A 26,495-nucleotide genomic window follows, 5' to 3' on the forward strand; every position below is an offset into this window, starting at 1 on the left:
AGCATAGCAACCCAAAGGAAAGAGAAAACCTCTCCTGCTTCAAAATAGATGAATCCCAGGGCCAGTCTCTGGTTGGCCCGCTCGGGATCACATGACCTCCACCCAGGCTCAAGCCCGGAGGCCGGGGAGCGAGGTCCTGGGATGGCTGATCAGTTCTGTAAGGGGAGTGAAGGCGGAGCACTTCTAGAAAGGGGCGGGCAAAACCCGACGCGGCTACACTCGGTGTCAAGATGCTCTTTTCTCTTGAATGATATCTCTCACTATTGTCCCAGAGCGTCCTGATGAGTCACAATGAAATTATTATATTCCTGGAAGTAAGCTGACAGTCTGTATTTTTCCTACCCCTCATCAGCGTAATCTTTTATATCTCCTTATGCTGTATATCATCTTTTGAGACACAATTACTATAGCTTTAAACGTGCTTTCACGTACATTGTCTCATTTAATTTTTTTTTTTAATACTCCAAGCCATTTGTTACTATATCAAACCTGTTCTACCGACAGACAAAAGATTTAAAGCCCAGGATGACAGAGGCAGTTTAATCGGGGGTTGGATGAACGCAGATCTCCCAGCTTCTCTGCTAGTTCCTCGTGGGTTCAGGGCCTCAAGATACCTGTCACCTGCGTTTCTGTTTGTTTGGTTTGGGTCTTCTCGGTTGTGTCTGTTTCTCCCCAGAGATCCAAGGCTGTGCCAGCTCCCGCTGGCCCTCGAACAGCACGGGGATTGGGGCTGCCAGTCTCCCAGTGTTCGGGAATCCAGGCGGGTGTAACTTCCAGCCAGCCCTCTGTGCGCCTCGTTCCTCTGTATCGGCGGGTTCACCCAGCCTCGGGCGGTTGTGTTTACTGTTGAAAATAATCCCCGGGTAAGTGGACCTGCACAGTTCACAGCCGGGTTGTTCAAGGGTCAGCTGTACGTTTACTGCGAACCCCCATGACCTCCTTTACTGCTGGGGCAGCTGTGCATGTTCGGTCAGTGGTGCGGACCGGTAATGAATCCAGGGTTTAAGACGTCATTGTTCAAGTGTCGATCCAGCCAGGAGCCTGGGGCTGGGGGGCCAGCCACGGGGAGGAGACGGGTTCCCCCGCATCGCTGACACCCGGAGTCAGCGCAGGGCCTCTTCACAGCAAGGAGCCTGTCTGGAGAGCCCAGACCGAGGAGAGCGTGTGCTTCTCTCCCTTTGAGGATTTCTCACCTCTTGTGCCCCTTCTCTGTCCTTCCCTGGAGAGACCATAGGAACACCTTGGCATCCGAAACCTGAAGCCATTCTTTAAGCAATGGCACATCTCCCATCCAAAATGCCGCAGGAGCCCGAAGAGGCCCCCTACCCAAAGCAGTGCCCCCACCACCCGTCCTGGCCACATCTGCACAGTGCACCTAGCAGGTGGATGCCCCAGTGGTCCTCCTTTTAAAAGTAAATCACTCACCCAGGTGGAGAACTCATCCCTAGGAGAGAGTGAAGATGGAACAGAAACAGGACCAGGTCTTCCTTTACCCCTTCTTCTTCCTGAGGGAGCAGCTTCCTAGAGCTGCACGTGGATTCTTCCCTGTTCCTCGTTCTGGAGGGCGTGCTCCTCTCCCCTCTGTCCAGGCTGCTTGCACCTCAGAGGTCAGCCTCTCCCGCCTCCTCCTGCTCCCCGCCTTGTCCCCGCCATGCGTGTGGGACGCCTTCCGGGTCCCTCCCCGACGAAGCTGGGCGAGATTGTTTCACAGCTCCTTCCCTCAGTTCACAGCTGCCTGCCTCAGTTGGCCATGGATTACGCTAGAGACGCCCTAACACTGCAGAGCTAGGTAAGCGCAGTGGCTGATTCAGATCCAGGAGAAGGTGGGGTGTGCGTTCATACAGAACCCTGCTACTGCTCCACGTGGTGAATAGAACACTGAGAAATGCTTGTTCTTCTCTCTCGTTGGCCCCACCTTATACTGCTTGTTGGAACAGAGTCGGAAGCCTCATTGAGTGGCACGTCTACCCAAACTGTATCTTATCCTGGCTGCCGTAACACATTGCCAAAAGCTTGGTGGCTTAAACAGCTGAAATTTGTTCTCTCACCATTCTGCAGGCCAGCAGGCCAGAATCAGTTATCGCTGATTTGCTTTGGGCCCAGAGTCAGAGGGGCCGCAGGACGGTGCTCCTTCCAGAGGCTCTAAGGGAGAATCCACCCCGTGCCGCCTCCTATAGCTTCTGGGACAGCTGGCATCCCGGGGTCGGTGGCCACATCCCTCCAGTCCCTGCCCCCCCCGACCCCGATCACGTCGCCTTCTCTCTGGTCTGTGTCAGAGCTGCCTCCGCCTCCCTTTTATAAGGACACTTGTGACTGCATGTGGGAGCCACCTGGGTAATATCAGCTATTCTCCCATCACAGGAGCCTCATGTAATCCCATCTGCAATGGCCTTTTTTGCAATATAACATAACCTTCCAGGGATTAGGACGGGGCTATCTTTTCAGGGCCGTTCATCAGCCTATCCTGCCACCCATCCCCATAATTCTCACACATACCCCCAAGTTCTACAGAAGGGTTAGCTACCCTCCCTCCCGACTTGCTGATTTAAGGAGACCAGCTTCCCAGCACTGGCCTGGTGCTTCCGACCTTCTCACTTTCTGCCACCTGCAGTAGCAACAGGGTCCTCGATGCCTTGCAAGCAGCACTCCAAAGGGCAGAGGACGTCAGACGTCTCCATCAGGCTGCCTTCTCCCCCCAAACCACTGGCTGGAGGAGCAGGACAGGCACCCGCTTAAACTGGGTGGATCCCAAAGAGGCCAGTTTTGTTGCCCTAAGAATCGAGTTGTTTTGCTTTTGCTTACATTTGATTCACACGGGAATCATCTTGCCTCTTCCTGGCTGTCTAGGCATCTCTGGAACATAGTCAATGAGGGCGGGAAGCAGAGCCTCGGCTCCCAGTGCACGCAGTATCTCAGCAGACCAGTCGCTCAGTCACCATTCATCTTGCACACACCCCTGGGACAGCCACACGGACCTCTCCCCACTGCGACTAGCCGCCACCGGCCAGTTATCTCAGCAGCCTGCAGGGTGGATCCCGCAGCTCCAGGCGTGGCTCCAGATGCCATTAGTGCCGTTCTGCAGCCCTGTGTCTGGATGGAGACCTTGTTCCTGTGGCCTCTTTTCAGGCCAAAGGTTGACTCCTATGCCAGATGCTGCGTGGCAGGTACAGGAGGCACGCACTGTCATCCTACACACCCTGTATACTGCTGCTTAAAAATACCACTTGTTGGCGAGGGCTGGGGAAAGACACCCGTTGTGACAGTACAAAAAACAGCCCTCTGAAAAGTCATTGCAGAGAGACCCGCGGTGCTGCTGTGTGGGGTTAGTTCCTCCTCGCTGGCGCGGAGGGCTGGGCTGGGGCGGACAGGGTGCCTTCGTGGAGACTTGTGTGCAACCGAACACTTCCTCTCACTACTGTAAGAATTCTCTTGAAAGGAAATGAAAAACAGTTCCAGATGATCAATGGAAGGTTTTTTTCTTGGTTAGAACACCTGTGCCATCTCCTTGTCAAGAAGAACTTGAAAAAAGGGCTCCGACCTTAGCAGCCCACAAAAAAAAAAAAAAGACTTCACAAAGGAGAATGACCAGGATACAGAGGAAAAGCCTCAGTCATCCAGCCCAGATTTCCACCTTCCCTTGATGTATTTATCTTAGACACAGACTCTGTCTAGAAGTCTGTAGCATCACATTTTCATACCTATATGCATAATTGAAGATTCCTTCAAACGCAGAACCAACAAAGGACTTGAGCTGAATAGATATTGTGATAAAATAGAAGGCTTAGAGAATTGATTTGAGGAGCAAAGAGTTTACGGTCTAAAAAATATATAGGGGAGGGGAAAAAAGAGGGCGTTCTCGGTGAGTGTGAAACATTATTCAACAAATACTTACAGCGCATCTGTTGTGTGCTGGGCCAGACAGGGACTGGGAAGTGGAGATACACCAGTGAACCACGCCGTGAGCCTGCCCGGCGTTTGCAGCCTAGTGGGGGACTGGATGAGTAAATGGGCAGCTACAATCCAATGTGTCAAATACATCAAAGGGACAGTTAAGGCTTTCTTGATGGATCAGAAAAGACTCCCAAAAGGGATGCTGGTGTTGAGAATCAAACGACACGTTGGTCTGGAAAATGGACCAAGGGCCGTCCAGGCAACAACAGGGTGCAGAAGGCCGCAAGGCAGAAGCATCGTGGCAGGTGGGTGTGTGCGGGTGAACCGAGAAGCTAATAACTGAACGACCCAGAGAGACAGGGAGGTAAGCACGTGTGGGGCAGAGAGGATGGAGAAGCAGGAAGAAGCACATGGCCCAGCCCAGATCTCCCCTGGCCGAGGAGCCCAGCCCGGCCTCTTGTCCATTTCAGCTGCTGTCACTGAAGTGAGGCTCCCCTCAGACCAGTGTGCTGCCTCCTCCCTGCGACCTCAAGAGACAGCGGCCCCCACCCCTTTCTAAAATTGGAAAGCTAGAGGGAGGGCCTGAAGGAAGCTGTGAGGACCAGAGCCCACCGCACTTACTCTCGTCCCAGACCTGCTCCTTCTGGGTCCCCCAAAACTGAAATCTGTCTACCTTTCTAGCTAGCAGGGTTCCAGGTTCATACCCAACATGAAGCGGGTTATCAGATACACAGCTCAGATGTCACACCCAACGCTCCAGGGGGAAAAAGTTCTTGAGATGACCTGGAAAAAATACAAGGAATTTTAGCAGTCACCGACAAGAAATGTCAGGTGGTACTCACTAGAAATCAAACCATGGCAGCTGCTTCCCACAGCTGCGTGCCATGCCCTGCCCGCGTTTGAACAGCGCAACTAAATGAGGCTAAAAATAACCAGCAATGTAAAACCCTTCAGGAAGTCTCTAGAGGAGACAGCCCTGAAAATCCACGTGGGGCAGGAGAGAGGGGAGGTTTGTCTCTGGGCCGCTGGACCAGTGGTCAGAGGAGCATCACCTGAGAGGCCAAAGAAATAACACTTCTGGACCCCAGGGGTCTGCCGTTCCCCATTCGTATTAACGTGTTAAACCTCAGTACCAATTTTACAGATGAGGAAAAAAGTGTGGTGGCACCTGCACCCCTTCAGACTGAGAATTCCTAGTCTCAGCTATGAGCCAAGTCCAACTGATTTCCTAAGGAACACAAAACTACTGACACATGGAAGCAGGCAGCTTGCTCCATGTTCCCATCCTCCACCTCCGCCTCGGCCCCGGGCGCGTGAAGTCTGTGCCGCTCTGCTAAGAAGCAACCCTTTTTTCAGCTGTGAGACCGAGACTGGGACTTTCTCACCAACGGAGGAAAAAGTACATTGACCTCAGGAGGAAGCACGCGCCACCGAAGACAAAAGCAACCAGGTGCTTTTTTTATTGTGGGAAATTCAAAAAGAAATATATATACTCATCGAGCCCCAAAGAAAATAGATATGCTTTCCCATGCATAGAAACCGCCAGTAAGTTTGGTTTTTTTCTTTTTAAACTGCGTTTTTTTTAGTAAGAAAAACAAACGTGTCCCTTGCTGTGGCAGCTCGGTAGTGATCATAATTACAGTAACGGCGAACTCTTAGGAAGTACTTAGGCTCCAGGCACTTTGCTGAGGAAGTCTTTGCCAAGGTGTGTTTATCCCCATTTCATGCCTGAGGAAACTGAGGCTGGGACAGGTTTAGAAACTGGCCCCAGACACACTGCCTGTCAGTCAGTGGAGAAGCCAGGATTCGCCTCGGCCAATGCCGCTGCGCGCTGGCCGTCTCGACGCTGAACTGCTTCAGGTTCTGTTATTTTGTCCCAGAGACTAAACGGACTGATTTTTAGAGTCGTCTTGGTTTCCTCTGGAGAGTTTTTCTGGTTTTCATTTGCATTTTGCTGTTTCGTTATTGGTGGTACCTGGCCCTTCTGCCCTTCCCGTCCCTCGCAGAAACGAGATGAATGGACGCCGAGTCGGAAATCTGAGTGTAGGCGAGAGTTTCGCCTCCGCCATCACCTCCGTGAGTGAGCCGGCCCTGCTGGGGCCCAGTTCCTTATCCAGCAAATGAAATTGTAGGGGGACACCTGAAGGCCCACCACTACGCTGAATACCCCACGTTCCCTTTCCTCCCACCTCGCTCCTGGCCACTCGCAGGCTCTCCCTCGGCTGCGTCTCTAGCCTCCTGTCTTGTGTATGGCAGACAGGTGGGCGACGTGGCGTGACCACACTGTTGTCACGAGGCTTGGGGACTCAGACAGTGAAGAGATGGACATGCCGTGCAGCGGGGCTGGCCCCCCCTCAGAAGCGCAGGGTGTCAGTCTTGGCCGCGGGACGCCTCTGCTCTGCTGTGACTTTGCCTTGGTCTCCCTTTCGGAGCATCCGCACACGGCCCCTCAGCTTCATGCCCCAGGCCCCTTGGTACCGGGCCATCCCACCCTCCTACCCCTCCCTGTCTTAGCATCACATCATACTTGCTCCGTATCCCATTCCCTCCAGACTCTGCTGCCTGTTCAGGAAACAGCATGTCTCATCTTCCTAATACGTCGTTCACTGATTCCCCTCTCCAAGCACTGTGATGCTTTAACTCGTCTTAAGGAGTACCTAAAAATTAAGAAGGCCTGCAAGAACTTGGGTGGTTTAGGACAGAATTCTCTCATTCTGACCACCAACAGGGACCTACTTTTGGTCCAAAGGCATCTGACCCTGGGTTCAGTGCTTTCCGCTTGTGGTTAGGAGACAGAATCAGGCCCCCCGTGGTGAGATGGGGGAGTCGGGGTGGCAAGTGGTGGGGGAATAGATACCCCATGAAGAGAATTTACTTGATACCTTTATCATTTTCAGTTTTTCCTTTAACCATGAAACAAAAAAATCATTTGCTCCTGGAGGATATGCACCTTTTTGTTAGACATGAATATTTGAAACAGTTCAGGGAAACGGGTTTATTTAATCCAGGGTGGCTGGCTAGTGTTCTGTGGACAGAGCAGCAGTCACCACCCCATATCTCAGCAAATTAAGGTTTTTCCAAATCACTTTGAATTATCGGGCATTCGTTTCACTATTATCTGTATTTAAATGTTCCTTGAAGCGCCGGCTAGCAACCAAAGGAACAACGTATATGAGGCCATGAAAATTCCTCTTCCTTTAACTTCCTCAGAGTTCTTTCCATTTTGCTCGTGATTGTGTGGGAATCTGTGGGCCTTTATCACACAAAGTCGGCCTCTAAAAGGAGGCTGCCCTAACGTTCACCGCCCTGACACTCATTTTAGACTGCAGAAATGATGTGCACCGCCTGGGCCTTCTCACCCCTATTTTCGGTGTGTTTCTAAGGAGTAGGTTGGTTGTCATGGTTTGGAAGAACTTCGCCGCCATCAGGATGCAGTAACACTAGAGGGAGGCACGGGCCATCTGTCCCTGAGGGAGAGGCCTGGAGGAAATAAATAGACCGCCTTCTGGTCAGAATGCTTGAGATGTTTCCCTGCTTAAAGCAACCCTCAAGGTCAGAGCATCTCTCAAGGCCCAGCTCTAGAACTCTCAGCTTCCAGAATCGAGGTTTGGTCTTTTCAGTAGATCTGTTCAAAGAGTGTGTTGTCTGGAGGCCTTGCTGAACAGAGCGGACAAATTCCCTGCCCCGTGTTCTCAGCATCTTAGTCCTTCTACTCATTGTTTATCTCTACCTGTTGGGAAGATGAACTTTGCCAGTCATCTTTGAATATGGTCAGAATTCTGGGATGCAGGAACCATCACAGTTCACATTTATTGTCTTTATTCATGGCCTGTGTCCTCAGCTGTGGCAAGGCCGAGTTGAGAAGACTCCTCCCCTACCCTTGGATACCAGAGAGGCTTCTCTTGGAATGGACACAGCCTCTGTCCAGATAGATGGACCCCATTCTATTGGTCAGGAAAGGGCGATGCAGTCGGAGACAGGATACCGTCTCATTCCTGGGAACCCGGCAGCTGAGAGGAGAGCAGTTGGGAGCTAGCTCCTGCCAGCCAGCACCACCCCATCACACGCCAGTTATTCATCAACATCCCTCTTTATGTTCTTACCAAGTGGGATGCTCCAGATGCAGGAGAGCTGTGTCACACAGGGGAGACTTCACCTGGTGGCTTGAGAAGGCATATGTTCCTGCCCATGCTTTGCTGAGTTTTCAGAAACTTCCCAGCCACACCCATTGGTCTCTGTTTGCCTTCACAGTGAGGCATCAGGCTACCGGGGTGTTTCTGGGTCCGGTCTCTATGGCATTCGGGAGGCTGGCCTTGCGAGGTCCTCTCTGCAGACTCCACTTGTGCACAGTGGCTGGGCCACCACCCTTGCCTGATGTGTGGCCATCCCCATTGTGGGCTCACCAGTTACACAGATGATTAAGGTCAGTTTCCCCTCTCAGAGTATAGTTTCATGAGCCTTTCCCTGTGCGTGCCGAAATGCAGTTTGAGAGAATACCACAAGGCTGGGCTTCAGGTACCCGGAAAAAAAAAGGTGCACAGATTGATTTTCTTTTTCTAGAGCAGAGGTCTGAGCAGGAAAATTGTCACGTGCAGCAAACTGCTGCAGGATGGTTCCCGTGGGCCCCGGTCTTTAGGGTTTCCACTAATCCTGTTTCACATGTCTGCAGGGTAGCCCTTTCTGCTCCCTTTCCTTTTAACTATTTCTGGCTAATTCATAGTCCTGGTTTAAAAAAGAAAAGAAAGAAAAAGAAAGCCTGCTATTTGCCCAGATACTCCGTTTCTTAATGTTTTTGTCTTAAACCAGTCACATACCCTCAGCTAACCCAGATCCAGATCCCCATTCCCTTTCCAGCGACCCAGTGAGCTCATCAATATGCCAGCAGATGATCTAAGCCCCAAATCATCACCTCTAGAAAGACAAACAAACAAAAACAGCCGGAAGGCGGGAGGGCAGATGGTGGGGGGCACGATAAATGATGCATAAAACTACCGCCTAAAAGGAGCTCGCGCCGCCCGCCTCGGTGGGCGTGTGCGCGCGCGCGCGCATTTTCCACCCGCCGGCCGTGGCACCCCCGCTCCGGGCCGGCGGCGGCGGCGGCGGCGGCGTTTTAATGTCAGATGGAATCGCTAATGCCCGCGTTGCCATGGCGACCAGGGAGCGGCGGAGCTAAAAGCGGCTGCCTGGGCCCGGCGCCGCCACCCCCGCCGCCGCAGCCCACCCGGGCGGGTGCAGATTCTTTGTCTCGCTCCCTCCCGGCCCCCGCGTTTGTCGCCCCGCCCCCACGCGCTCCGACAGCAGCCCTTCCTGAGCTGCCGCAGGTCGTGGACCCCCTCGCCCGCAGGTGCAGGTGCAGGTGCCGGTGCTGGAGCTGGACCAAGCAGGGGCCGCTCCCTCAACCCAGCGGCATAGTCAGGGCCCAGGGCCCAGGGCCCGTTTGTTATTGTCGGGGACCTTAACGCCTCACTTGAAACCGATATTTTAAAAAGAGGATTAAGAGACTAGGCACTGTTGTTCCTCCCGCACCTGGATGACTGCCTTCGGGCTCATTGTCTGTGGCTGTGGCCCGCCGTTGTCACCCTGGTGTGAAAGGACCTGCGAGGCCCCCAGCCGCCCTGCGTTGCGCACCTACACATCCCCAGAGTCACCGGAGCTAAGAGTCATGGAAAGGCACGTGCCTCATCTGGCCTCTAGAGAACTCATCAGGATGGGGTTACTACCCCTAGAGCAGAAGTACCAGGGCTTCCAGGACCTGAACTCTTGACTGGGGGAGGAGGGGTTGCTGTACTGCATTTAGCATCCACATAAGCTGGTAATGAAGGGCGCTGGGGCCACAGTAATGACCCCCAACCCATAATGCTTCTGTCATCCATCCTTGTCCCGGGGCAACATAGCCGCTCTAATGGTACTGGCTTAAAACGTCAGACAGGCTCATGGTCTAGTTTTTCCCCTCGCCTCTGAGAGGAAAAAATAAAAGAGAGAGCAAAAAGATAACAGATGTGTGCTACTCTAGTGGAGTGTCCATAAAAAGGACACACCATGGTCTAATTAGATTTTTAAAATAAAAAGCATTTTCTAGACACCAACCATACCCAACACATAGTGAGATATTTGGTTTAACAGGATCTTTTTGGAATGACCTCTCCCATATTCTGAAGGTCACACCTAGTATTTAAATGATGGAACACTGATGAACAGCCAGAAACCTTAGACCACTTACCAGGGTCACAAGTCAGTGGCTCTCCAGTATCACCTTGCTTCCGTAACATACCAGGGTCCCATCACTGTCATCCCTGCATCCGGAATGAAAGGTATGCCTTTAAAATGGTTAAAAACTGGGGTTTTAAATCACCCCATAAATATACATGTATACATATATATTTATTGACTATATTCACACAGAACAGCGTCTGGACTGATGCACAGTAAGTAGGACTGTGGTTGCCTATAGGGAGGGGAACAGGGAGGCCAGAGCATAGAGCTAGAAGGAAAATGTACCTTCCCCCACGTATACCCTCTTACCTGTGAATGTTACACCATGTGCATTTAGTATTTGCCTTTACAAATAAAATGTGGTATTAAAATTTAATATCACTATCACTTCCTCAAGAAAGTGCTCCCCAGTTCCTCCAAGAGTAGATGACACTAGTTTAGGTCCCCCACCATGTGATTCTGCACTTTTTACAGAGCATCTCTTCCCAGAATGAGGGATAGACAGTGAATGTGTAATTCAAGTCTCCGCACCAGACTGTGAGTTTGGTGAGGGCAGGAGCAACACTTGTCTTTTACACCACTGTATCTTCAAGGGCCGTTCAGGACTTAGTCTGTATCTGTTGAATAAAGAGAGGAGAAGTGAACAAGAAAGAGGGTGCTGACAGAGTGACAGTGCCTGGGTGCTGTCCAAAGGGTGACCCAGGATGGCAGGAGGGGTGCCCACTGCCCCCGTCCTCTTGTGAGCTTCATGACCCTCCAGGGGCTCAACCCTTCCTGTACGCAGTCCCTTTGTAAAGTGTTCTAAATAATTCTTGCGTAACTGTTCTCTCTAGTGTATGTCTGAAATTCGTCATAATGAAAAGCTTGAATCATCAGTCACATTGTAAACAAGGGGAACGCTGTCATTTGCCAGGCCGATTCCTGAGCAGCTGACTGGAGTGCTTACCCAAGGCAAGGCAGCGCTCCTTGGGTCACCCCCGGGGAAGGGGCAGCTCCGGGGCTCTGCAGCGCACAGGAGAGCCACCCAACATCCAGGGGCCACACGCGGCCCGACGGATCAGAGCCTCTCTGAGTGGGGACTGACCACCACTTTTCTGATGCTCCTTCGACAGGCCTGCTGCTCAGTCAGGGTTGAGGATGTTGCTGTGTATGTAGCCAGAATGGAGGCAAGAGGAAACGGGGACACTCACTCACACCAAACCCAGAGATTCGATTTCAGCTGTGAAGCGGAGGCTGACACACCGGAGGCCGACACACCGGAGGCCGGGCAGAGAGCTGCCGTGCTTCCGCCAACTTCCGGGAGAGGCCCTGCTCTCCAGCCCCAGTCTGCCTTCAGAAGCCTGCAGGTCCCCTCCTTTGACAGTCATTTAAAACAAGCCTGTCTAATCAGGGCACGAACCATTTTTCAGACTTGCCCAGGCAGCAGTGACCTAAATATCACTCAGGGAGTCTGACTTCCCGCCCCAGAGGAAGAGTGTGTTTGGTTTGATGGTTTTTATGCTGATGAAGTCGAGCCAGTAATTCAAGGTCCCCATCCGGATGGCTGAATCATTCGATGCCATGATTTAGTTCTTTCGAGGGACTGTGGTGTCGATTATTATTGAATTACTCAGTTTTCAGTAGAATCACTCACTTGTGCACTCATTCCGCCTCGTCTGTTGCGCCCGTTCTGATGTGGGCTAAAAGGAGTGGGACCTGGAGGACTTGGTGGAAGTGGCCCGGCCCATTTATACCAGCCCGGTGGGAAGGGTAGACCTCTGGGAAGTGTGACCGACTCATCTACGAGCCAGCGGGTGGAGCCGCGGATTGCTCAGCTCCGTACCCCAGGGAGCCCTGCAGGCAGTGAACGGGCCTGTATGAGAAGCCACGGCGCACGCACAGCGGGGAAGCCTTTCCACACCGCCCACCGAGAGAGCCAGATGCAGTTGGCTTTCTAGTCGAAATGTGTCTACACTCGAGGGCCAAATTTGGCAAGAAGCCACATGGGGGACGCGTCACATAGAAATCTCTTAGGAGATGGGGGCAGGGAACTACGGTTACCCTTGGGCCTCTTCCATCAAGCCAGGGATCATGGGGAGAAGAGCAGCACTTCAGAGCTGGCAGGAAAAGCACCCATGTGGCCTGAGCGATCCCACAATCTCATTCCCAGCCAGGAAGCACCAGCCTGAATCCAAACAACCCATTTCTGGGCACTTAAAATAAAAAATGAGAGAGCAGTTGAATGGGCTTGAGACCCCACGGGGCCTTTGATGTGTCTCCCAGCGGCAGGGACAGGGTGGATGGCTTCTGTGATGTGGGATTCCTGAGCAAGTGGGCCTGGACCACCGCCACTGGTTCCTCTCTCATTAAAGGGCCAGAAATAGATGCCCCACCCCAGGAAAGGAGAGGTAAGGCTGCATGGAGTGTCTCATCTGTTGGAATACTGTTCTGCGCGGCCTGACGAGATTACGGAGTACTCAGTTCTGTAGCGGTGGCGTTGAGCAAGAGTCTGAAAATTGATGCATTATGTACTCGCTTAAAATAGCAAATGCAGAAAGGAAAAGCAGAGCTGCTAAGAAGTGTGCAGAACATGTTGATGGAAAGGCCTGTGTTGCCTCTGTTACCACCAGCATGAAAGGGTGCATCGGAGCAGGGGGTGGACTTTCCATCAAAAGCACTTGTGCGGGAAGGGCTTCTGTACCACACTGACCCAGGGTACGTCTTTTTAGCTGACATAACTGACTGCAAACCCTTCTGTTCTCAAACAGGTGGTGGAAAGTGGGCAATTTGTTTCTTTTCATCTCAGTGTTCTGGGGTTGGTTTATGAGCTAGTTGCTTCTGTTTTAACCGCCTCGAATTCCCCTTAGAACAGAAATCCCCAGCTTCCTTGCTACCGAATCAGATATTCTGCACTGTGGATGACAGTGGCCTGGATGGGCGGTAAGGTTTCCTGAGAGCAAGGTGGAAAAAAATGCATAAAAGGAACTGTGTCATCCGCCCCCAAGAAGATGTCAGCTTAGATGGGATTTTAACACACCCACGAACAAGTTAAAAGGCCTTCTGGAACCAGCCTTTTCACCAGTATGGCCCTAGGAGGTGGCACAGTTTTTTCTTAAGGGGCTCTCTCTCTGGTCAAGTAACGGCCTTGAGCCCCCAGGGCAAGGGTCCTTTCAGCCCTTGTATCCATTGTTTAACCAGCACTCTAAACAGAAGAACCTCCGTCATTCAAGCACTTGACTCCATTAACAGGCACCTAATGTCAAGGGGCGCTTACCCAGAGCCGGGCTTTGCCCTGGCCACTGGGTGTATGAATATTTTCTCCTTCAACACTCACCACAACCCTTTGGAAGAAAGCATTACCGGTGTTAACTACCCCAGTTCAGGAAACCAAGCGTCAGGGGACGAATGATCGCCCAGAGCCTTCCAGCTGGATTCACACCCTAGACTAGCAGAGCCCAAAGACCTCTTCTCTCCACCAGCCCCGTCCTCTCCTGTCCTGATGAAGCAACATTCCTAGACATGCACAGAACCTGGAAGTCCCCGGTCCCTGTCTCTTCCCTCCTGCTGCTGCCAGCTGGGGTGTCAGACTCCCCGGGGTGTTAAAGCCAAAGTTCCAAAAGGCTGGTTAGTATCCGTGAGAAATCACTCTTTCCAGGCTCGTCAAAAGTCTGATGTGCAGACCACCTCTAAATGGGGACCTGAACTAACCGTTCAGTAAATTCGCTGATTGTTGCTGGACAGGGACCAGTTTTCTGTAGGTCACCACAGTTTTAGAGAACGTGACCTTCTGTTTGCACAGCAGGAATTAGGGCTTTCTTCCTCACCCCACCCCACCCTGTTATTTATGAGCACTAGTGCACCTAGGAAATCTGCTCTTAAAGTTTGCACGTTTTCAGATTGCTGGAAAGAATGGCAGGAAAAGTATGAAAAAGGACACTGAATAAAAAGTTAGAAATGTTAAGGAGTTTGTTGTCGGGCGGCTGGTGAGGCTGGCGGCCAGGCTGCTCACTTGCCATTTTACCACTAAAATTGTCACATTCCAGGCTTGTTGGCTTCACAGAGCACGGCACCAACCATAACATTGTAAATACTGGTTTTATAATAAAATTTGCCAATAGGTTTTGAGCATTGTGATGTATGATCTACTGGACTGGCTCACGCGTTCCTTTAAGTGCGGGAGAGCGATGAGGCGTATGTTCCTGAGTTGACATAATATGCAGTGAAACTCTTTGGATCTTCTTCCAGAAGAGGTGAAACTCAACACTGTCCAGAACCAAACTTATTCTACCTCCTTCGCCATCACCCACACTGAAAACCTAGGGACACAGGAGACTGTCCCTTTTACCATCTACATTCAGTCAGTCACCCAAGTTCTCGCTCTGAAGCATCTCTGACTTGACCCTCTTCACCATCACAGCCCCTTCTTTCTTGGTCCACAGTATCCTACCTGGTCTGCCTGCCTCACATGCCCCCGTCAGCCTACCTTCCACATCACCTGTTTCCTCTCCATCCATTTTATGCAGCCGTTCTTTTATTAAATAAGCACCTACTTTATGCCAGACTTTCTTCTAGGCACAGCCATATGGGGAAGGTCCTGTCCCCGTGGAGCTTAGCTCTGGGGAGGGGCTGGGAGCCAGAGGAAGACAGACAGTAAACAAGCCAAGGGTCGAACAGGTCCGTGAAGGACAGCAGTACATGTGCTATTGAAGAGAAAGTATTACCTATCTTCTCCACTCAGGGATCCTTAAGGGTGTCCCCACTGCCTACAGAATTAAGCCTAACCTCCTTGCCTGTCATCTGTCCCGGCCTCTCTCTCACCACACTCTCCAAACACAGCTGTGTCCTGAACACCAGCCCCACGCCTGCTGTTCCCCGCAATTCTCTAACTTCAGTTTTAGGCTTCAGGGTCATCTCTGTTTAAGTCCTCACCCTCCAAAGGGCAGTTCGCTGCCTCCTGTCTTTGGGTTTTGGAGATCCGGGCTGGGGAGGCCCAGGTTGGCTGCAGGGAGGAAGGACAATTAGTGTTGAAGGGACGTTGTCAGAGGGATGGAGATGCGGCCACGCTGGGGGAGGCCACTGAGTCAAAAGTGCGCTCATCCCCCAGGAACTGCACACCCTGCCCGTGGCTCTGCCTTCCTCCTTACCGATGGGAGGAGAGTGAGGATGAGAAATCAGGTCACATTCTGGACCAGGGTGCCGAGAGCCCAGTTTATTCCCACGACGCATCTGTGTATCAAAGCCACAGGCGACACAGCCCAAGGGGCTGCACCCCGGCAGAGGGCAGGGAGGCGGCCTTCACGTCCCCTGGCTCTGTGCTTCCTCAGCGCTCTCTAGGCCTCTGATGGCGCCAGCGTTTGTGCCGTCTATAGTAGCCACCCTCCCCAGACTCAGAGCTTTTTGAGAATGAAGGCTGTTTTATTATTTATTTTGCATCCCAGAGCCTTAGACTCAGATGTTCGACGTAGAATATGTTTCAAGATAATGCAGAGGAATTCCTGAGCCAATGGCAAATCTTCCTCTCAGTTCCCAACCCTGTTCAAAAATGCCATCCTAGGCAAAAGACGTGTACTCTGAAAACTCTGACACTGAAGAAAGAAATCGAAGATGACAAACAATTGGAAAGATGTACTATGTTCTTGGATTGGAAGAATCAATATTGTTAAAGTGGCCATATTGCCCAAGGCAATCTACAGATTCAGTGCAATCCCTATCAAATTACCAACAACATTTTTCACAAAGCTGGGACAAAAAATGTTAAAATTTGTATGGAAACACAAAAGACCCCAAATAGCCAAAATAATCTTGAAACAGAAGAACAGAACTGGGGGAATCATGCTCCCTGACTTCAGATTATCCTACAAACCTACAGTAATCAAAACAGTATGGTTCTGGCACAAAAACAGACACACAGATCAATGGAAAAGGATAGAAAGTCAAGAAATAAACCCAAAACACTTACAGTTAATCTACAACAAAGGAGGCAAAAATATACAATGGAGAAAAGACAGTCTCTTCAATAAGTGGTGCTGGGAAAACTGGACAGCTACCTGTGAAAGGCTGAAATTAGAACATTCTCTAACACCATATACAAACATAAACTCAAAATGGATTAAAGACTTAAATGTAAGACCAGATACTGTAAAACCCCTATAGGAAAACATAGGCAGAACACTCTTGGACATAAATCACAGCAATATTTATTTTTAACCAGCTCCGGAGTAATAGAAATAAAAACAAAAGTAAACAAATGGGATCTAATTAAATTTAAAAGCTTTTGCAGAGCTAAGGATACCATCAACAGAACTAAAAGACAACCTGCAGAATCGGAGAAAATATTTGCAGATGATGCAACCAACAAGGGACTAATTTCCAACATATACAAACAGCCCATACACCTTAATATCAAAAAAACAAGCAACCCAATCAAAAAATGAGCAGATAACCTAAATAGACATCTCTACAAAGAAGACAGAAAGATAGTCAGTAAGCACATGAAAAGATGCTCAACATCACTAATTGTTAGAGAAATACAAATCAGAACTATAATGAGATATCACCTCACACCAGTCAGAATGGCCATCATCAAAAAGTCTACAGATGATAAATGCTGTAGAGGGTATGGAGAAAAAGGAACCCTCCTGCACTGTTGGTGGGAATGTAAGTTGGTGCAGCCACTATGGAGGACAGCATGGAGGTTCCTTAAAAAACTAAAAATAGACCTACCATATGATCCAGCAATCCCACTGCTGGGCCTATAACCAGAGAAAACCTTAATTCAAAAAGATACCTGCACCCCAATGTTCATAGCAGCACTGTTTACAATAGCCAAGACATGGAAACAACCCAAATGTCCATCCACAGAAGACTGGATAAAGGTGATGTGGTATATTTATACAATGGAATACTACTCAGCCATAAGAAAGAATAAAATAATGCTATTTGCAGCAACATACATGGACCTGGAGATTGTCACTCTAAGTGAAGTAAGGCAGAAACAGAAAGAAAAATGCCATATGATAACGCTTATGTGTAAAATCTAAAAAAAAAAAAAGACACAAATGAACTACTTATGATTTATAACTTAGGTGACTAATTTCTTGATTATGTGTAAGCACATCTGACTGTCCTTCATGATTGGATTACTGCTTTCTGTTGGTTCTTATTTTGTGGTTGGCTTTATTCTTTTATAACTATGATTTTAAAAGCTAAAGCTATAAACAGTTCTTAGAAACAATGAACAGTACATAATGTAAATTTTTAAAATATATTTAGAAATATAAAATACTATGTCTATGAGAGCAAAAAAAAATCATATGGAATGGTGTATTTAACCATGAAGTCAAATTTTAAAAGACGAATGGAAATGTTCTAAAATTGGACTGTGGCATTGGTTGCAAAACTCTGTAAATTTACTAAAAATCAGTGACTTGTATACTTTATAAGGATGAATTTTATGGTATGTTAATTATATCTTGATAAATCTGTTATTTAAAAAAAGCCATCCTACAACCCAGAACCCAGAAATCATTCATCTCATTTATGCCTTCTTTGATGATGCTCTTTTTAGTATGTATGACACCAGCTTGTGTAGCCATAAACTGCCTGAAACATCCAGTGCTCGGCTGGTGGAGACTGGGGACCTGCCAGCTTCTCTGTGCAGTGACCCACCGCCACATGTAAAAACCAGTTTAGATTAAACAGCAGACAGAGCAGTTTTCTGACAAGCCACTAAAAATCATCTGTTCATAGGAAGACGTGGGTCCTGGTTCGTGTTCCATCCAGTCTTATTTAGCACCTTCATTAATGATGTGAAGAGAAGATAAACTCCCGTGTTTGCAGACGGCGCTAACTTTGGAGGTGCTATTAACAGAAGTGCCAGGATAGGAGGAGCAGAAGTGTAAGCAGGAAACTGCAAAGATGCAAAAAAAAAAAAAAATAGAAAGAAAAAGCTTAACACAGCGAAGGGGAAAAAAAACTCTCAAACAGATATTTTTTGATAAAATGAAGCCCCAAGGACATTAGCGTAAAACACTGAGGTGAGAAGTGGCGGGGAGAGAAAGGAGGGAGAGGAGGAAGGAGAAAGAGGAGGCGAGGAAGGAGAAAGAGGAGGCGAGGAAGATGCGATGGACGCAGGGGACCTCTTGTCGGGGCTGATGGGGGCCCAGGCACCCCCCGAGGGGGCACCAGACCCCGGCCCAGGAGGCCACCCCGTCCACGGCTGCCGTCCTGTTTGTTTTGCGGCAGGGTTTTTGTTTGGTTTGGTGGTGTTTTGTTTGGTTGCTTCTGTTTTCTGTTCTTGCCTCATATTTTGGGAGCTGTGGGCAGGGTTTAGTTCTTTTAGTTTGGTTTTGAAAGGTTTCATTATCCCTGACATAAAGCATCAATTTGGACCTTTTGGGAGGGACAGAGGAATGCAGCCTCTCAAGAGCCCAGATTCCAAATATATATAAAGCAAAATGGAGCCTCCTCACCTCCTCGGTCTCTGATGTTGGTAGAAGGAAAAGACAGCAAAGGCCCGAGCAGCAGTCACTGGGCCTCCCGGGGGCGCTCAGCCAGGCCACATCCAGCACGTGGAGGCCGGGCCCTGGTCCACCCCGCCACGGAGAATAGGGACCTTCTGGTTGACAGAAACAGAAGCCAGGAGTCCCCACAGAGCAACAGCCTCCCTCAGGGACTCCAATGGGCAAGTCAAGACAGCAGCGTATGCCAGGGAATAGTCCAAAAAGTGCAGGAGTTCTCCGGGCTCCGGGAGAATGCCCCTTCTTTGGCAGCTCGGAATCAGCCAGGCCTGAAACATCAGTGTGATGTTGTAAACACCCAGGAAGGGAGACGAGTGGTGACAGTGACATACAGTAGGGGTCATGGTTGTGGGTCAGGACGCCCGACCTTAGCGCCATGACAGCAGGTACCAATGCTGTTTCCTGACATGTAAGCACCAAGTATTAGAGAATTCCATGCTGCCAAGTCAGTGCCACAGGCAACAGCTAGACAGACATCTCAACGTGAGGACTGAATGGACAGGGCTTCAACATGTCGCTCAGTAGACAGACACCTTAGCCTTGACCCTAGCCTCACCACCTTCCAGCCATGTGGAACCCCGAGACCTTGCTAAACTTCTGCATCCTCATCTACATGGTGGGCATGAGGACAGTGCCTCGTGAAGATTAAATGAGAAGATGCGTGCAAAGTGTATTTAGCACAGTGCCTGGTACATGGTACTTTCTCCAAGAGCGGATGCTGACTGTCAGCCTCCCCTCGCCCAATCCAAGACCCCTTTACACCTGCACAAGTCACGCTGCTGCGTAGCATCAGCCAGCAGACAGCCCAGTGATCCTGAGAAGTGTCTGTGCACATTCCTCAGGATGTTACTAAGATATTTGCATGGAACCAGTGTCCGCTCATCTCCATTCAACCTCAAAAAAAAAGTTCATTGATGTCATTCCTGGAACTTCTCCAGCCTTGCATGTGTGTTTCCAAAACCTATCAGTCCAAATGTTTGTCATCCTGTGAACACTTTTATTTCCCTGAGAACTTCACTAGCCATGAGGAGGGAACACCTAATATGTGAAGGTTTAGATTTACAAAGCAAAGCAATGATACACTTTGCAGGATTCTTCAGTTCCCAAAAAGCACCCCTGGAATAGTGAGCCTCCCCCATGCCTGATTCACAGTCCACACCTCCACACACCCTTGCACAGAGTGCGTGTGCCCCAAAGCCCAGCCCCTGCTCACCCACGGCTCCAACTCACTTCTTAACAGCTGGGCTTTGAAGATGCTTGACACTGTCCTCTAGTCTTCTGGTTAGTGTCTGATGTTGACATGAGTCCAGGCTGCTTTCTTAATTATGTCTTTTTAAAAAAAAAAAATCATTCTTTCTACAGAGGGAAGCTTAATTCAAAAAGATAACATGCACCCTAATGTTCATAGCAGCACTATTTACAATAGCCAAGACATGGAAACAACCTAAATGTCCATCCACAGATGAATGGATAAAGAAGTTGTGGTATATTTATACAATGGAATACTACTCAGCCATCAAAAAGAATGCCATTAGCAGCAACATGGATGACCTGGGGATTGTCATTCTAAGTGAAGTAAGCCAGAAAGAGAAAAAAAATGCCATATGATATCACTTACATGTGGAATCTAAAAAAAAAAAAAAAGGTGAAAGAACTTACTGACAAAACAGAAATAGACTCACAGACATAGAAAACAAACTTATGGTTACCAGGTGGGGAAGGGATGGGAAAGGATAAATTGGGAGTTCAAGATTTACAGATACTAACTACTATATATAAAATAGATAAACAACAAGTTTATACTGTATTAGCCCAGGGAACTATATTCAATGTCTTATAGTAACTTATGGTGAAAAAGAATATGAAAACAAATACATGTATGTCCGTATATGGCTGAAGCATTGTGCTGTACACCAAAAATCCACACAACATTGTAAACTAACTATACTTCAACAAGTATGTATATGTATGTAAGCACTTAGCAAAAAAGCATATAATACTTTCTGTTGTTAGTCTCCTTTGATTTCTATTTGTATTATATTATAGACAGAGAAGATAGTTTCGGCCTGATACTAATTCTTACTTATTTATTGAACTTCCTTTTAGGACCTGGTACCTAGTCCAAGTGACTTTAAAATAACATGTATTCTCTAATAAGCCCACAAGCTTATTAATTGTGTTCAAATCTGTGTTCTTTTAACAGTGTCTGTGGATCTATACGTTTGTGGGGGGAATACATTAAGGTCATTGACTATCTGCCGACAGGTCATATCTTTGCAAGTCTTACGCCATCTCACACAAATGTATTAACTTTTATTTTCTGGAGCGCATCTTCCTGGCGAGCGACTCCTTCATAAAGAACACAGTTCCCTCACGGCCTGTTTCCCCAGCAGCGCCGTTTGCCAGTTTTATGATTGACGTAGGCCTTGTAAGATCTCGTCCCATCCCCTTGGCTCTTCTTTGTCTCTAGGATTTAGATGGGTCTCTTGCAAACAGCCTTATAGCCACATTTCTCAGTTCACTCCGACAAGGCCCTTTTGACGGGCTCACACCCGTGTCAGCTTGTGTTTTCTCGTCCCCACGTTCCTTCTTGGCTCCTTTGGTCCCCCTGTCCTCCTTCCGTTAAAGGAAGCAGACTTTCTGCTCCCGCTTCCTTCTCCTTCTCCGGCTCATTTACCATCAGCCACCTTCACTGCTGGCTGGTCTGTGGAGCCTCCTCCCAGGCGAGACCGGGACCCTGGGGCACGCTTTCCTGGACCACACCCCACCTTGCGTGTTGTTCTTCTCCAGGATTTTAGTTCGAATGAGTCGTCTCAGTCATTGCTGTGTCTGCAGCAAAGGCTCACTTAGATTGACCTGCACGTCTGCCTGGTTGTCTGTCCCCTGTGCGTCCCCCACGCCACTCTCCTCCTCTGGATTCAGTGTCTTTCTGATGAGGGGTCCTTAAATTCTTCGCCCGAGAGCTGAGCCTGCCCGACGCCCCGGGGCTCACCTTGTCGTCTGAGAAAGTCTGCCTTTCACCTTCGTGCTCCGGGGATTGGTCCGGGAGAGAAGTCTAGGTTAACGGTTATTTTCCTTAAAGCCTTTGATGAGTCTGTGTGATCGTTATTTCCTCATATTTGATGAGAAAGCCTACTCTTCCTTTGCAAGGAATGTCTCTTTTGTCTCTGGCTGTTCTTAACGTTTGCTTTGCCATTAGTGACCTGCAGTGGATTTGCTTTTCAAGAAGTCAAGAGAAGAAAGCTGGAGGGTTTCTTTTTAACTGAAAAGCTGTGTGTGTGCACCTTTCCACGCAGTGGTTCCTGGCCTCTCTGCCGGGCCGGACGGCAGCCTCCCGCAGGACCTCAGTCCCGGTTCCCTCGCCGGTGGCCCGGCATGACTCCTGCTCAGGCCAGCACGCCCTGGGCTTGGCATCCGCCGGCCCTTCCCTCTCACACTGGCCTCACATCCCCTCCTGACTCCTGGAGGTTACCCTTCCTTTCCTGCAGCCTCCACTTGAATTTTAAGTATTCTTTCTGGGGAATCTGATTCACATCATAGACACTTGTAAGCAGTCAGGAAAGCTTGTCAGCTCCGATCACGCTGTTGGAAGCGGCCCAGCACGGTTGCCTGCTCAGAGCTCTGAGAGAACGGGGGACACAGATGAACACCCAGCTCAGCCTGGGGGTGGGGGTGGGAGGCGGGCAGTTCTGGAAAGCTCTGGGGAATGACAAGATCTTTTTTGTGCCTTTAAATATCTCTCTGATGACAATGTGGAGGACGCGTGTGAAGCGGGGTGCAGGGCAAAGTGAAGACAGAGGAGCCAGTTAAGGAGCTACATCCATTTCCAGGAACAGGGGTGGTGGCGGTGGCAGCAGAGAGAGACCAAGAAAATGAAATCAATACAGCCTGGTGACCTGCTGTGGGCCGAGGCAGGAACCAGGCCGACCCCGGCCTCCCAGCCTCTGGGACAGGTGGATGAGGACACCCGACAGGAGGAGGGAAGAGGATGAGCTCAGGGTTGGGCACAGGAAGACTCAGCCACTGTAGAACATTCGGGGGAATCTGTCCCACCAGTGGCTGCAAATCCTGGGACCTCTTGCTGGGATAGGGGACACTGACTGGGTAATTGTCTGTCACTGAAGCCACAGCATAGGTGACACACTGAGAGAGAACGGTTAAAGAGGAAAGGACTGAAGGTAAACCCGGATTTAGGGAGTGAGGAGACAGAAGCACGCTCCTGCGGGATTCCTGCTGCTTCCTGGGGTGTCTGTCTGACGTCACCCCCTCCAGAAGCCCAGGCCAGCCACCCCCACTCAGGTGGCCCCCTGGGCTTATGGCAGGGGGTTAACATGAGCCCCTACTCCTAAGAAGAACGGGTGCCTCCTTTTGTGTTCCCTTTTCTAGGCAGAGCCCAGCCCATCAGAGGCGCTCGCAGACGCCTGCCAAGGGAAGGGAGCCGTGGGGGAGGGTGTCCCTGCGGAGGGTAACACAGGTCAGGACAGGTTATGCCCCACTGGACAGGGAGCCCAATCCGTTGGGTGACGTGGTCCTGGAGGCACCCACCAGGCCACACTGGGGCCTCAGGACGTGCTGCCTGCCTAGAACCGTCTAGTGCCCGGAGAAGTTTTCTTTTCTCAGTAGAAATGGTGTTGCTGTCATCCCTCACCAGCTACAAACCCAGAAAGGACTCAGGAAGCCAGTGCAGGTGACAGCCCACTAGGACCGCATGCGCGCTGGGCTCTCAGACTCATTCTAGAAGCAGCTGTGGTCCAAGTGACCATTCGACCCTGACAGAAACAGAAGTAGCATTTCCTAAAGCAGGATTTTGCAAGAGCTGCCCTCTGTGGTTTGATATGAGCAGAGGGGCCTCCTCCTTGACGGAAGTGAAACCCTGAGCGGCTCAGACACAAACCCCGGCCACGGCCGTCGTCCTCAGGGAGAGTGGGAGACTGGGCACTTGTGTCCCAGCAGCATCTGGTGGAAAGTGGCCTGTCCTGATGACTCTCGGGTTTATCGTGAAACACTTGATACATGCATGGGTCACCACTTTGAAAAGCATCTGTGTACCACCTGCCCGTGTTTGGTGCAAGGCGAGCTTCCCCTCATCACATCCTGTGACCAAACACAGAGAACGCTGCGTTAGCCTCCCCGAATCTGGAACCCCTGGCCACGCCCCTAGCGGTCGGGTCACCGGGCTGCTGCACTTGACCTCGCTTCCATCCCAGCTCCCTGTCAAGTGCACGTATTAGAACTCCAGGAGGCAACGCCATCGCGAAGAGAAGGTGGCTCACGTCCTGGGCTGCTTAGGGCAAACCAGAGGCCGAGAGTCTCCTGCTCCCAGTTGACAAGGGGTCTGGACAGGAGGGGACATGTTCCTGGCTGATTGAGCCCCTGGAGAGACTTATGCTGCCCCACTTTGTGCAGGGCTTTAAAACGCACGGCCGCATGGACATTCCAGCCCAGCCGGGGTTGCGCTGACCCATGGATTTCTCTCATGAGCAGAGGGCAGGAGGAAACGGAAGGAAAGCAACTTGATCAAGGCCATTTGCCTGCAGTGATAGTTTGGAACAGATGAAACAAGATGAAAGTCCCTGAATTCCAGTTTGCTGAGCCATTAAATCCTGTAACAGAAGATGGGGTGGAAAGCCCCTCCCCCTCACAGCCAACCAGCCTCCATCAGCAGCTGTCATTGGCAGCTATAAAATCTACTTTCTTTTCTTAAAAAACTAAGGAGGGTGCTCTGGTTCTATAAAGATTCCCATGTGCTGCAGCTCCAGCAGGAGATGGTGTGTCCCCTCCCTGTCTGCCACTTGGGCCCTGCCTGCTTTGTCTCCAGAAACCCCTGGCTGGGCTTAAAACCATCTTGGATTAAACTTGAAATGGGGAGCGATAACATGGTTTATGGGCAAGTTCTTATTTTTCCTTTAGATCAACCCCCTTTTTAAAAAATTGTGGTAAAACACCCATAACTTAAAATGTACAATTAGTCACATTTAGCACATTCTCAGTGGTACGATCATCACGACTCTCTAGATCCAGAATATTTTCACCCCAAAAGGAAATATCCCCACTCTTCTAATATGTTTCCTGTCTCTGTTCTGGATGTTTCGTGTACGTGGAATTATGCAATACGTGACTTTTGTGTCTGGCTTATCTCAGTTAGCATGTTTTCAAGGTTCAGCCATGTAGTGGCAGGTATCATTACTTCATTACTTTTTATGGCTGAATAATATTTCATTGGGTAGATAGACCACATTTTGTCCATTCATCAGTTAGATATTTGGGCTGCTTCTACCTTTTCCTTACTGTAAATAATGCTGCTGTAAACTTCCCTAAGTTTCTGTGTGAAACACCTGTCTTCACCTCTTTGGGGTGTATCTCCAGGAGCGGAATTGCTGGGTCATGTGGTAATTGTCTGATGTGTGGAGGAAGCAGACTCAATCCACGCCGTCTTCCTTTGCTGCTGTCAGTGGCGGTGTGGCCGGCCCCAGCTGGCACTGCTTAGCTGCCTGGCGTTTCAGACTAGAGAGCCACTCAGCCCCCTCTGCTGCCCCAACCCCACAGCAGCCCCATGAAGACAGGCAGGGAACCAGGGCAGGGCTGCTGAGGGCTGGGCCGCGCACCTCCAGCTACAAGCAGGGCTGCAGCACCAGGGCCCGGCTCACTCCAGGCCGGCAGCAGAGCCAGGACGAGGGTCACAGGGCCCCCCCACCCAGACTACAGGCCAAGCGTCCCCCCGCATGGCATCCTGGCTCCCGGGGGAATGGAGAGGTACCCAAGTCACTGCCTCCAGTGGGCTCTGCTATTTTTATGTCCAAGTCTGGTTAAAAATAGCCATCTAAGCCAAGGTTTTTAGCTGCAGCTGACAAGACATTAAGCATCAGATACTTAGTGCCCACAGTGATAACCGTGGGTCTCTTCCTGTGTGCATTTTCTACCTCTGTAGTGTGTTTAACAAGGAAGCAGGTAGACACCAGCCATGAGAAAGGCCCCTAAGAGCACCTCCATCACTGCCCACCAGGCACCGGGGTCAGAGGTTCCAGCAAAGCCATGGGGTTCTGGAACAGGGAGGCCGAGACCCCACTGTCCGCAGGCCCCCTTCCAGCACCACCTGCAGCAAAGGGGTCTGAGTGAGGGGGGCTCCCGTCCCATGGGCCAGGCTGGGCGAAAGCACAGTTGGGCTGGCCTCAGCCTGGCGTCCCCTGCAGTCAGACCCTTGGCCTCCCCTGTCCAACGCCAAGAGCAACAGCATCCAGAGAGCCCAGCCTGACCACACTCGGCGCGCCCTAGGGGAAACGAAGTGGGTCCCGGCAGGCGGAGCAGGCCCAGCCCGCGATGAGGCTCCCGGCCAGCAGGCCCTTCTCCTCCCACCTCCCAGCACAGAGAAAGCTGACGAGGCACGAGGTGCAGCACGGGGCTGTGCCGGCTGGTGCGAGGGGACGCGAGAGGCCAGCCTATCCCTATTTCTTGGCTCTGAAAAAAGCAGCATCTGAAGCGCATCAATGCACAGCGAGGGTGCCGGAGGACGGGTCCTGCTCCTACTCGGCGGGTGCGCGGGCCTCCCTAGCTGCATTCCAGGCCCCCTCGGACCTAGCCAGCAGGTGGACCCCCCACCCCAGAGAGAGAGGCTCAGCTGAGCCCGCACTGGGCCACCAGGGCCTCGTGACCCCGGGACACACAGGTAGAAGCTTCACTGACTCCCTCCTGCCTTCCCGGCCGCAGAGCTGCCCAGCATGAGAGGACAGCCTGGTTCTAACAGCTGGACCAGTGACAGGCAGGGCAGAGCCGGGACTCACAGAAGACATTTCTCTTGTCAGGACCATGTATTGAAGAGTCTCATTTATCCCTGGACACAGCACCCCCAGGGTGCCCTGCTGCCATCAGACGTAACTGATGATAGGATCAGAGTCC

At 50.6% G+C, this 26,495-nt stretch overlaps 1 protein-coding gene across 1 annotated transcript in view; it reads left to right on the plus strand.

Moving 5' to 3' along the window:
• MYO1D (myosin ID) overlaps positions 1-26,495 on the plus strand; it is a 311,631-nt gene that overhangs the window by 282,521 nt on the left and 2,615 nt on the right. The gene's annotated exons all lie outside the window — the stretch shown is intronic.

The sequence above is a fragment of the Vicugna pacos genome, chromosome 16 (assembly GCF_048564905.1).
Source record: "Vicugna pacos chromosome 16, VicPac4, whole genome shotgun sequence".
NCBI lineage: Eukaryota > Metazoa > Chordata > Mammalia > Artiodactyla > Camelidae > Vicugna > Vicugna pacos.